Source organism: Erythrolamprus reginae, chromosome 1 (assembly GCF_031021105.1).
Source record: "Erythrolamprus reginae isolate rEryReg1 chromosome 1, rEryReg1.hap1, whole genome shotgun sequence".
NCBI classification, from domain to species: Eukaryota; Metazoa; Chordata; class Lepidosauria; order Squamata; family Dipsadidae; genus Erythrolamprus; species Erythrolamprus reginae.
Genome location: NC_091950.1, coordinates 199927872 through 199941237, shown reverse-complemented (window position 1 = coordinate 199941237; position 13366 = coordinate 199927872). Strand labels below are relative to the sequence as shown.

Sequence of the window (13366 nt, the reverse complement as noted above, 5' to 3'; positions counted from 1 at the left end):
TGCACCGCACCAAGTCTAAAAGTGAAAAAGACTCCAACCAGGTAGACCAAACTCAATCTTCACTCAATCTTCTCAGGATTGAACCAAAGTGTATTCTTCATCCAGACACAAACAGCCTCCAGACATGGGGGATCACTTGCATTAAAACTGCCCTTAGATGAGTCAGAAATCAATATCAAAAAAGTGGCACAGTCCCATAGTGGCTTTGCTTAAAGAGAGGTGGTAAAATCCCAAATGAGGCAGAATTTCTCCTTGGCCTAACTACAAGGATATACAGTAAATCTTTCTTCATTGCCCTACCTTTGCAGCTGTTGCTAAGGTACTTATTTTCTTAATATCATATGACCCAAAAACATTACTGGAAGCCATTATTATAGCAAACTACAAGGATGGTATCTAATAAGACTCTCACTCGGTAACTGTTTCACAAATTTATTACTGACTGGAACACTAACAAACGTGGTTACTGTTTAAAGCTGTACGCGAGATAGAGAGAGCGCGTAATACAGAGTCTCTTCTTATTTATACTCTTACAGCCCGGCAACAGGCAACTTCTGACATGGATACAATTCTGGCGCCAAAACCTGGGAACCAATCAGAACAAGGTAAACAACTTCTTCCCTTCTTCATGTAATCTGCTTGACAACTATGCATTATACATAACAGTATCCATCTCATATTGGCACAGTTCTTATGTGTAGAAAAGACCTAGCAGGGGTGAAATGTGCCGATTCTCTCATGCCTGTCAGTCATCAGAGAGCCGGTCACGGAGGTAGTGTGAGACTCCGCCCACTCCCTCTACACTGCCATTTGGGTTCTGCACATGCACATAATGCTTTGAGCATGCGCAGAGGGTAACCCAAATGGCAGCATCCTGGTAAGTGGGCGGAGCCTTGTGCTGTCTTCGAGACTTGGTCTCAAATGACTGACAGCCATGAGCAAACCAGGAGCATTTCACCCTGGGCCCTAGGATGTCAAAAGCAGAGGAAGTTCTAAAATTAAGTTATGTAATCATTCAGGGAGGTATTACATTAAAGAGATGCAAGCAAATCCAGAACAAATGGAAAAACAGAAAAAATCCTCGAAAAGATAAATTATATATTATGAGGAAGAGAAAGCATGCAAGCTGCTTCCATCAGCACCTCTGTTTTGGCAAATTGTAGAGAAAGAGGAAGCAGATGTTAATGCTGTTGTTAATTTCCCTTCAGACTGACATACAGGCTGCAATCTGGAATGGGAAAGCACCTTGACATGGCTTACTCTTCCTGTTCAGATGTTTTTCCCTTATGGAAAGCAACTTCCTAAAATACCTTCAACTGCACTAGCTATTCAAGGAGCTGCTGCTTCCTTTTTATCTTTGACCCATGGCAAAAACAGATCAACCTATCATGAGTGGGATACAAACATATCACATCACACAAATGTAACGCCCTTCCAGGTGCCTTACCAGAGCTAAGGCTGCAACCCTGGGGAAGATTGCTAGGGAAATAAGGTTTAATGAATTTCTGACTAGAAGTGTGATACACTCGTTACGGTTAGTCTTGAAGGAGGTTCCAAGTGAAAAACAAATATTTCTTGACATGATGCACTGAGGTTTGTGCTTCTGGGAAGACAAATATTTCTGTGGAACAAGAAGAGTAACCTTTCTCTTCCAAGGACAGACATTATGAAAAGTTAGGAAAGAGTAAAGATAGTGCAGGTGCACTATTTAGTGGAAATTAATTTTAAAAGGTGTAGGCCTGCCATTTAAGGAGAAGAGGGCCTTTAGGTCCTGGTCCAATCTCTTTCTGATGTTCAGAACACATCTAATTTTCCTATAATTTGCCTGCATTTATATTCCTGGCTCTATATACTTCTAAGGACCAGGTATCTTTTAACCTTATTCCTGCTCAGGTGTTATTTATAAAGCATAATAAGACAAGCAACAGATGGTAGATACAAAAATCAGTAACCTTTCCCTTCCATCTAGTGATCGTCTGGATTCTTGCAGATCAGATCTGATGTTACATAGGAAGAGTCAATGGTATGTCCACCATAAAAAATCAGTGCTGGATTATTTGAAGGATTATATCTGTCTGATTAAATCAGGTGTGGCAGAACAGCTATGTTGTAGATTTCACCTACAAAGGAGATACATCTTCCAGGTCCAGTAGATGGGCTTTTTCTGAAGTGGCACTGTGATGGAATACGTACCTGGAGAAGCAATGGGAGAAAACTTTGGCAACATAGAGATTTTCCAGAGAGAGGCTTGAATAGAGACAGAGGTAATATTCTGATGGTTCGTAGTGGTTCGGATGAACCGGTAGTAGCAACCTGCAACCACCCCAGTGCTATACCATCCTATTTAGGCTCATATTGTAGGCTTGCACCTGTGTGCAAGCCACATGCATGAGCAAAGCGCATATGTGGAAGGCTGCACACATGTATGGACAAGACGTGTTTGTTCACATTTGCAACCAGGGCAGGTAAGTGAATATCACTTCTCTGGATAGAGACTGTGCAGTCCCAAACAGTATAGGGGAGGAAGAAGAGCTTCAGGGTAGCTACACCCCAGAATTCCTCAGGATACATCTAGTCGGTTAGAAAGTTATAGCTTGAGTTTGGCAAGATTCAGTCCATTAGGTATTAGCAAGTAAAAGATTGAACTCAGTTAGAATCTGCTGTGTTATCTCTGGACTTGGACTTAACTGACACCTGTCCTGTGTAATATTATCCCCTTCAGGTGAGAGTGGCTCCATCTTTAATGTCCTTCTAGAAGTTCTTTAAAACACAGCTGTGGTAACAATTTGGGAATCTCAAGGAAATGGTGAAATGGTTGCATTTCCTATAACACTGAATCCTCAATACAATCTGTTAATAGTAACATTGATGTTTTTAAATTATAGAATGTTTTTATCATTGTTTATTTTACAGTTTCTTCTTTATTATATACAGCCTAAAGTCATGTTTTGTGAGATGGGGAGCTATATAATTATGATGAAAAAAATGCATTAAATACATTGGTTTCTGATAATAACGATTAGCTTTTTTCAAAATCAAGTTATGACATCCATACAAATTTCCTAGAGTCACTTTAATTAGGTAGCATTTAAAGGTACATTTGGGGGGGAAATGCCATAATGTATTGTTTGACAGTGCAATCCTATATATGTCTGCTTGGAAACATGAATATGAAATATGAAATATGAATTTAACATGTATGCCTAAAACTGCAACCTGAGCTACAGCTTTTTAAGCAATTTCCTAGAACTGAGCTTTATTGGTCTCCAATCTTGACCTGTACATACCACTGCAATCCTATACACCCTGATCAAAGACTAGGCTCTACCAAATCTGCATGAAGACCCCTATGATTGCACGGCAAATAGTTTGTTTTTCAATCTCTATAGAGATCTACATAGACTATTTTTAATTCCCACTTGGTGTAGAACAACTGTGTAGGCAAAGTATTTTAGGGCAGCTTTGTCAGGTGAAAAAGTTCTCTCATCTCTCCCTTTCTCTCCTATAAAAATCTCATTCATTTTACAGAATGTTCATTTACAACTTTCTTTTTATATATAGAAAAAAGGGACAAGTGATTTAAAAAAAATCTGTTTTTCCTCTACTAAATTAAATTTCACTTATGCTGAAAGCTGTTGACTGAGTTCATGAATACACAAAGTCTAACCATTTCTTTACATATCCGTCTTTTCTAAAGCATTTATTATCATTTCAGCTTTATTTCCAACTACGTCTTTGTCAGAGGTGGGTTCCTCCCAATTTTGATTGGTTCGCCTGAACTGGTAGTGACCTGCTGGTGACCTCATAATGACATCACTGAACCAGTTCAGTCAGTGCCAATCTGTGGGCACCACCATCTCTTTCTCTCATTTTTTAAAGATTTTTCATGATTTTTTTCTTCTGCTGCGCATGCACAGAAGCTGACTTTCCAACACTGTGCATGTGGTCACCATATTCTTTTTGGCTTTTGGGGGATAGGTTGAACTTTTGGGGGGGGGGAGATTTTTTCCTTTTTTTTTTCTTGTGCACATGGGCAGAAGCCAAGTTTCTAGCACTGTGCATGCGGGTGCCATCTTGTTTTTGGCTTTTTTGGTGTGAGATAAATTTTTCTGATTTTTTTGTCACTGCGTATGCACATGCGCATGCCTGGGATCACAGCCACACAGCACGGGAGGAAACGAAATGGCAGCGAGATAAGTTAGAACCCACCCTTGGTCTTCGTGCTTTGTACTTTAAATGTTTTTGCATTCCCTTGCCTCTCTCAGCACATCCGCATGAATTATGTCCACAATTCAGTGAATTGAATAATGGAGAAATTAATCCCAACACGCTTACTGCTCCCCGTTAAATATCTTTTTAATAACTGATTAAAATTTTCATCTACTCAGGAAAGAAGTGTGCCTCTTCTTGATTGTTTTGGTGGTCTGTAAGCACCAAATACTTTGAGGTTTGTAAAGGTAATTTCACAAGCCTAACCCACATGGAAAAAAAGAGTTGGAGCTAGAATGTTATTCATTAGGAATATGCAAAGGTCCAATTAAAATTTGAGAAAGGAAGATGACAAGATACTTTTAATGTTTTAATTTCATTTCATTTCATTTCATTTCAAGGACTCCAAACAACAACAAAAAATCTCTGAATCAACATAAAATATGATTTAGTACAATTGTTATATTTTTTTAATGTAATGAAATGCAAATACCAGGGGTAATAGATCCTTTAGGGCACATTAAAAAAATACAGCATTTTAATAAGTAGGTTTAATTTTCTTTAAAAAAATGAATTACAGTAGAAAAGCCAAGGGGCAAGAAGAAACCAAAAGATAACATTCTTCAAATATGGCTGAGGATGCTACCCAGAAGAACATCAAAATCTGAACTAATGCAGAAAATATTTGATTCAAAGGATAAGAAATCAGAAAATATATTATCTATCTATCTATCTATCTATCTATCTATCTATCTATCTATCTATCTATCTATCTATCTATCTATCTATCTATCTATTTGAGTTGGAGGGGACTTTGCAGGTCATCTAGTCCAACCCCTTGCTGGTGCAGGAGACCCTACATTATGCTAGTCCAATAGCAGTCCAATCTTTTCTTGAAGGTCACTAGTGTTGGAACGTTCACCACCTCTGCAGGCAAGCCGTTCCACTGGTTGATCACTCTCACAGTCAGAAAGTTCCCCCTTATTTCCAGGTTGAATCTCTCCTTGGACAGTTTCCAACCATTGCTCCTTGTCTGGCTCTCTGCTGCTTTGGAAAATAATATGTTCCCCTCCTCCCTGCCTCTCAAATATTTGTAGACTACTATCATGTCACCTCTGGACCTCCTCTTTGCTAGACTATCCATTGCTGATTCCTGCAACCTTTCCTTGTATGTTTTAATTTCTAGTCGTTTATCATTCTGCACTTTTTCTAGAATATCAATGTCTCTTTTGTAGTGTGGTGACCAAAACTGAATGCAGTATTCTAGGTGTGGTCTAACTAGGGCATAATAGCACCCCCCTTGTCTTGGAGTGTATTCCTCTGTTTATGCATTTTAAGATTATGTTGGCTTTTAAAAGCTGCCACTGCACATTGTTGGCTCATATTTAGTTTATTGTCCACTAAGACTTCAAGATCTCTCTCACATTCACTGCTGTTGAGAGTGTTTTCACCCAGTTGGTATTTGTGTTTGGGGGTTTTCTTACCTAGGTGTAGGATGCTACTTTGCATTGAATTTCATTTTGTTTGTTTGGGCACTAGTCTGTCTAGATCCCTCTATATCTTGAGCCTATCGTCTGGGGTGTTGGCCACTCCCACCAGTTTGGTGTCATCTGCAAATTTGATTAGTTCCCCTTCTACTCCCTCATCTAATTAATTAATGAATATGTTGAATTAAGGAAGTGCAGAATCAATGGACCACTAGATTAAGATAAGATAACCTTTATTGCCATTTTTATGTCTATACAATAGCACATATTAAAATGCAAATCTGATGCCTGTTCTCAAAAGACATTCATACATATATAGTAAGGTGAAATCCAGTAGGTTCTGGAGAACTGGTAGCAGAAATTTTGAGTAGTTCTGACAACCAGAATTTGGAAATCTTGAGTAGTTTGGAGAACTGGCAAATACCACCTCTGCTTGGTCCCAGAGTGAGGTAGGAATGGAGATTTTGCAATATCCTTCCCCCAGGAGTGGGGAGGGAATGGGTATTTTGCAGTGTCCTTCCCCTGCCACACCTGCCAAGTTATGCCCACCAAGCCACACCCAGAGAACTGATAGTAAAAAATAATGATTTCAACACTGATACACACACCTATGACCATTTTTCTCCATTATAACCTTTGCAACATTCTCATGTGATCAAAATTCGGATGCTTGGCAACTGGTTCATACTCATGACTTTGCAGGGTCATGTGATCACCTTTTGCAGCCACCTAACAAACAAAGTCAATGGGGAAGCCAGATTTGCTTAATTACCAGGTTACTAACTTGTCAACTGCCTTTCTTGCCACAGATACATATCACAGTCCATTTTGAATAAATAGCAGAAAAAACAGTCCTGAGAGATTGATTCTATATGATACAAAGATATTAGAGAATCTCACCCCCAAATTCCTGCCGAGTTGCTTTGTTTCTATATGGGAAGGAAGCTGCCACAAAAAGTCTGTACAACCAGGCTCCCTGAATTACTTTGAAAAATTGATTCAAAGAGGTTGCTTGACAGGTTGGCCCACCCTATGGGCAATTCAGGAAGGATCCATGTTTCAGTAGTGCAAAGGAAACAGGCAGATATGTTTTCTACAAATGAACACAGGGAAAGAGAGAGAGAGAAGACATCATATAGACCATTTCATGTGGTCAATCATGCTAACAGGAAATATGAAAACAGAGAAATTATATCACAATTTTTGGCTCTACTCCCAATTTCATGAGTTCAGACAAAGGCCTGATAGGAGGCTGCACCCTTCTCCATCCACAGAGAGATACTATAAGGTTTGGAGGAAGAGAGGACTCCACCCTCTGATGTCATCCAGCCTCAAGATGTCCTATGAGGCCATCTGGTCCTCAGGCCAAGATACTCCACCCTTCTATCTACTGTCCTTTCTCTTGGAAGAGCACGTTTGCCTTAAATATATTTTGAGTCAGTTAACTTATATACATTTTTCCCCTCAACTTCTTCAAGATTTTCTGAGTGCAATTTGAAATGTAATTTTCTGAGCAGGATGACACATTCTAGATAAAATTAATAAACGTGATATTTTCAGAGCTATTCTTTCTCTTCTCAGCAATTTATGTTCTTGCAAAATTTTATTAGAGTTTAATTAAATATTTGATTATATATAAAATTGCTACATTGCAAATGTTTGCTAGTGTCAGTAACAATACTGACATAAATCAATCTATATACAGGTAATATGTTAATAAAATTGCTAATTCAGGAATTTAAAACATGTGAAGCTGAAATGAGCAATTCCTTAGGGAGACTTGATAAGAAAAAAGATAATTTATTTCATTTCTTTACTTCCTGAATTTATGAATGGCTTGAAAGTACCAAAGGACCTTTTTTACAGGATATTTTAAAAATAAATCAGGGGAAATCTGTTTCCTTTTTTATATCTACTTTTAGCACTTGGCTTGACATGGACTTCAGTTTCCCATGATATATCTCTTATATATACTTAGAATTCATCAATAAAACAGACATTTTGTTACATTTTCTGCCATTTTTCTTAATGTAGACCAGTCCCATATTTTTTTCCTGTGGTTGCCTTATAAATATTAAATGAAACTCAAATGTAGGGAAAACATATTTCACATAACATAATATAATAAATATAGTATAATATAATATATGTTCAGATTCATGAAAGCCAAAACCTAGCAACTGACCTTGTACTGAGGAACAAAAGCAAAATCCTGCTCAAATAAACCTAAGGAGTGAACAGGATTATAAGAGAAATACAGTGGTACCTCTACTTAAGAACTTAATTCATTCCGTGACCAGGTTCTTAAGTAGAAAAGTTTGTAAGTAGAAGTAATTTTTCCCATAGGAATCAATGTAAAAGCAAATAATGCATGCAAACCCATTAGGAAAGAAATAAAAGCTCGGAATTTGGGTGGGAGGAGGAGGAGTAAGAAAAGGAGGAGGACAGTCGTTGCCGAAGGAAGGTGATGAGGTGAGGGGAATCAAAAAAATTCAAAACTTTAAAACTTTTTTTTAAAAAAGAGGGACTCTGAGGTGGCGAGGAGGAGCACGTACCTCCCATACACCCAGCACGAGGCTGCCTCCCATAAACTGTGCCAGAGAGAGAAACCCATGCATGCAAGATGGGGGAATCTCCTGCTCCTTTGACCAAAAGGCAGCTGCTGCTGGTGGTGCTATCTGCTTCCTCTTCCTTCCCATGCTGAAAGGTTCCCCTCTCCTCTCGCTCACTCACTTTGTAGCCGGCACCTTTCCTTCACTGTGGTGACTCCTCGGTTTGGCTGAAGCTGAGTTGATCCAGCCGAGCTGAAGCACCCCCTATTGCCTTTCTGCACCCAGACGCTCTGGGAGGCAACCTTGTGCCAGACATATGGGAGGCAGTGCGAGGGAGTCACCACAGTGGTTTATTCCCTTGCCAAATACCCAGAGAAAGGAAAACGCTCCATTCGCTCTGGACTGCCAAAGCCTCTTAAGCACCACTGAAAGCTTCTCTGGCAGTTCAGAAAAGCCCGAGATGGCCGGAATTAAAGAGGGAATGGCAGGAAACTGGCTGGGCCTTCATGCCACTCTCAAATTTCCTGGGAATTTTTTCCGGGCTCGGGTTCTTAAGTAGAAAATGGTTCTTGAGAAGAGGCAAAAAAAAATCACCTGGTTCTTATCTAGAAAAGTTCTTAAGTAGAGGCATTCTTAAGCATAAAGGCAATAGATATCTGAATACTGGGTAGAGGGCAGGGGACTGACTAGAAAGATTTAAATATAAATACCAGAAGTTTAAATTGATCTTAGGAAGAAACCTGTGTTGTAATGATATCTGAGACTAGCATAAAAAGTTCAAAACAATTCAAAACAGCCTAAATAGCACATTTCTACCTTAAGATCAGAGGCCAAAGAGAGAAACTATGAATACCTGTCAGTAAAACTATTGCAGGTATGAAAACAAATAATAAACCACAGCTGTGGAAATTCTTGTATTCTCTGAATATTTAGTGAATGAAAAATAGCAACTGTGACTGGATTATCATTAAATAGTGTAAATGGGTCAGTTGATCATCAATCAAGAAGACCTTAAGGCTGTGACTTAAGAGTATCTATATGTACTGTGTTTTAAAAAGTGTTATGGAAAAGAATCAAGGCTGAGACTCATCTGAAAGGGGTTGATAATAATATTTTCACCAATATAAGTTAAAAAAAATAGGATTTATATTCGGCATTCACTGTTAAACATCATGGAGTAATTGTTCCTGGAAAGTCTCTTGAATAGAATGGAATGGAATGGAATGGAATGGAATAGAATAGAATAGAATAGAATTCTTTACTGGCCAAGTGTGATTAGACACACAAGGAATTTGTCTTGGTGCATATGCTCTCAGTGTACATAAAAGAAAAGATACATTTTTCAAGAATCAGTAAAAAATGAAGAAACCATTTGAAAGCATTTCACCAAGGCAGCCTTCGTTGGTGCCATCTTGGAGTATCTTTTAGAAGAAATATTTCAAATGACATTACTTTTATAGAACAGTGGATGAAAATACTTTTGGCACTTGTATTCCAAATTCCAACATTAAAATGGCTTCTCATTTGATATAGTAGTACATGAGAGTAATCAATATATTGGTTCCGTATTCATATTTTTGTAAAGTTAAAAAGTTAATTTCTATACTCCAGTTTCTTTCATAGGACTATAGCTTTCATACTGAAATTTTGATTTCAAGTCATATTATTGGTCATACAATACTGGGGTACAATGCAGGCTACCCTCCTCAAAGTGCTCTCTGGGCAACATGACTTTGTCCCAGCTAAATAATCTAAAAATTCTGGCTGCAGGATCTCCCAGGAAGAAGAAGCAGCAGGAGTATCAAATGCTGTTTTTGTGAATTTTATGCACACATCTTGTATTGTGCTATGCCATATGAAATAGATAGATAGATAGATAGATAGATAGATAGATAGATAGATAGATAGATAGATAGATAGATAGATAGATAGATAGATAGATAGATAGATAGATAGGCACACTAGTTAATTGCAATCATGTATAAGAATATGATTTCATTTGCGCTAAGTTTCAAAAAATAATAAAATAAAAATAATGAATAGTATAACTATATTGTTATTATTTTGAAACTTTTCCCTTAATTTTCACTTTCTGTTCACTTATTTCCTGTCATGTAGTTTTTGTAATAATAGTTTATGTAACAGAATGGCTTTCTTTTGTTTTAGCAATTCTTGCTCTTTGTATCCACTGTATTTATGATTTGTAGCAGATAAAATTAAGAAACTTTTTGAAGACTTTTTAAAAAAGTCCTTGAAAGTAGTGGAATTGTTCTTCAGGGCTGAACAAGCATGTAAAGTATGTAAACTCTACCATACATATATCAGAATGTTCAAATAATTTCCTTGGAACCCATAGTATGTAAATTGAAAATAGTGAATGATATTTGGGCCACTTGGCTCAAATTATTTTGGTGCCTGAACATCCAAGAGTCTACTTATAATTCTGGATTTAAATTAGATTATAAACAAACCAACAAATAATTACATTATATTATACAAACTCAGAAGGCAAAAGATGAATTATAATTGGAAAAAAGAAAAAAATCCAGTATGTGAAGCATGAAGTTCACTAAGTAGCAAGCCTTATAGGTTCAGAGAGCAAAAAGCAGATTTATGAAGCAAGGTTGAATAGTGAGCAACTGATAAAACAGGAGATATCATTCAATAGCTGGATTTGCTAAGGATTCTATATGGAACAAACAACAATAAATGAACTTTGTTTTACCTCAATCCTGAAATACGTGCTCCAACCCCATGTCTATAGTATATAGTACACACACACACACACACATACATCCATGGATGTATCCACATATATAGATATACAGTGTTCTAGCCCCATAGATATAGATACTGTATATAGGTATGCAGATATGTGTATATATAGATTGATGTGTATATATGGATATATATAGTGCTCTAACATCTTGGATATAGATATATAGATATCTATTTACAGTGAAGGGCTACCAAAAATTTTACTATCACACTGTGGGTGTGGCTTATGCAGGATGCCCTCCATTTTTTTCCCATCGTATTTCAGTGCAAATTGGGTACTTTGTGATGGAGCTCCATTTTCACTACCCCACTGTGTCTCCCCCCCTCCATCCAGACAGCAGCCCACCCCTGTCTATATAGCTATACCTATATAGATACAGATATATTTAGATTTTGATCCCATCTTTTTTCACATCCAACTCATGTTGGCCAACATACCAATACTCCTTCCTCTTTATATTTCAATTGATTGATTCATATTTCACTGCAATTAAACTCTCAACAGTTAACATGATATAGAAAAAAAACCTGTGAAAACATCCGTTATGGGGAAAAATCAACATAAAATCAAAACTGTGTACGGTAACAGTAAAATAAAAGTACAGAAATGAAACAACTAAAAAATAAGACTGAGATTACTCAATCTGATTAGAATGTCCTCCAGAGCTGTTTTGTTCTTAGCATGTTTCCTGCCTCAGATTTTTTTTTTAATTTCCTGAAAGTGGGGCACTAGAAACAGTTTCCCCCTAGATGACCTAGTGGATCTGGCTGATTCTAGATAGAGCAAGTGATCCTGTAGTAGCCAGACTCTAAGTTATAAAGAGCTTTATACCAGTTCAAAACCAACCCCTGGGACATGATTGATAGCTAGGACAGATTCCATAGCATATGGCCATATGAACCAGTGGCAGATGTACACATATATATGTGTGTGTGTGTGTGTGTGTGTGTGTTTTCGTAGTTTTCACGGGTACAGGTATGATGGTCTTTGTATATTCGGGTTTCTGCCAGCTTCTATATAGCACACTGGCAGAACCTGGAAATCTAAAAAGAACTCAATTTTTAGCTATAGCATCTCCCTATAGATTAAAGTCAGCAGGCAGATTAAATGAACAACCAGTATAGCTGCCTTGTTTGGGTTCAGTTTCAGCCTGCCTCATCCAGACCCTGAAGCCTCAGAGCACCAAGTAAGAATATCCACAGCATCTCTCCTTCAACATCTCCAGAAAGGTCAATTTCCCCAGGACATTGATGATATTGCCTCCTGAACTGTTGGATTTGCTCACTCAGTGGATTCACACACAGAGGATAAAGAGCAGGTGAAGGAGGGCCAACCCCAGAAGAAATCTGCAAATCAGAGGCCATTGAATCAACGTCTTCTCCCCTTCTCCACTGATTTGATCTGCCCAGGAGAAAAACCATTCTTCCAGTCCCCAACCCCTACAGGTAGTCCAGTATGACACCATGGATTTAAAAAAAATCCAAGCCTAGGAGAAACATGTTCTCCTTTGCTTAAACTCACAATTATTATTAGAAGAACAAGTAGAGGCTGTGGCCAAAAAGTCCTTTGCCCAGTTTTAGCCAATGCACCAATAGGAGACCTACCTGGGAGTGCTGCAATGTGCTTTGTATGGGCTGCCTTTGACAACAGGATGAGATGACTCACAGGTTGGTATGCACTCAATACTATGGTGAACTTATATCATTTTTTCAGGCCCTGGCCTGGCTGCTTATAGGTTGCTGATTGCAGTTCCAAAGTTTTAATCTGTTAAACCTTTTATAGCTTGGCCCCTAGGTTTCTTCAAGGTAATTTCCACCAACCATATTCAATCTATCCAAGGTTTCTGTCTCAGGAGAAATTATTGGTATGGACTATTTCTGAAAAATAAAGTGGGACAAGTCTCAGACGCGTTGTACTCTTAGAATGGCCTCCCTCTGCAAGTAAAAGTGGCTCCATCAATAACGGCTTCATTTAATAATGTTTGTCTTCTCATCCAAGAAGCTTCTTCAGTTTTTCAGAAAAGGGTTAGAAAGATTACATGGCATCACTAGCATCTTTTACCAAGTTAAGCGGGCAGGATTAGGAATAACGTGACTGCTGCGCCTAGTGGTTTTGGTGCTCCAGGCTGTGGCCCTGATGGAGAGTCTTCATTTTTCAGAAATGAAATATTTTCCAATTCTTTTTTCCTGGAGAATTAGATATGTATAACAGGTCAAACTGGCTAAATTTAGAGGTTCCCACAGTACAACTGCTATCATGACTCAGTTTGTTTGACCTAAATTTACCCCTTTGTGTTGTAAACTGGATTGCGATTGACGGGATTAGTTTATCTCTTCTTG

At 38.1% G+C, this 13366-nt stretch overlaps 1 long non-coding RNA gene across 1 annotated transcript; it reads right to left on the bottom strand.

Moving 5' to 3' along the window:
* Window positions 1-504: 504 nt before the first annotated feature.
* LOC139160006 (uncharacterized) lies at window positions 505-12900 on the bottom strand. Its single transcript, XR_011557869.1, has 4 exons — window positions 12632-12900; window positions 6597-6789; window positions 2121-2193; window positions 505-584 (listed from the first exon to the last, which is right to left on the bottom strand). It is a non-coding gene; the product is annotated as an uncharacterized lncRNA (long non-coding RNA).
* Between the last annotated feature and the right edge of the window lie 466 nt (window positions 12901-13366).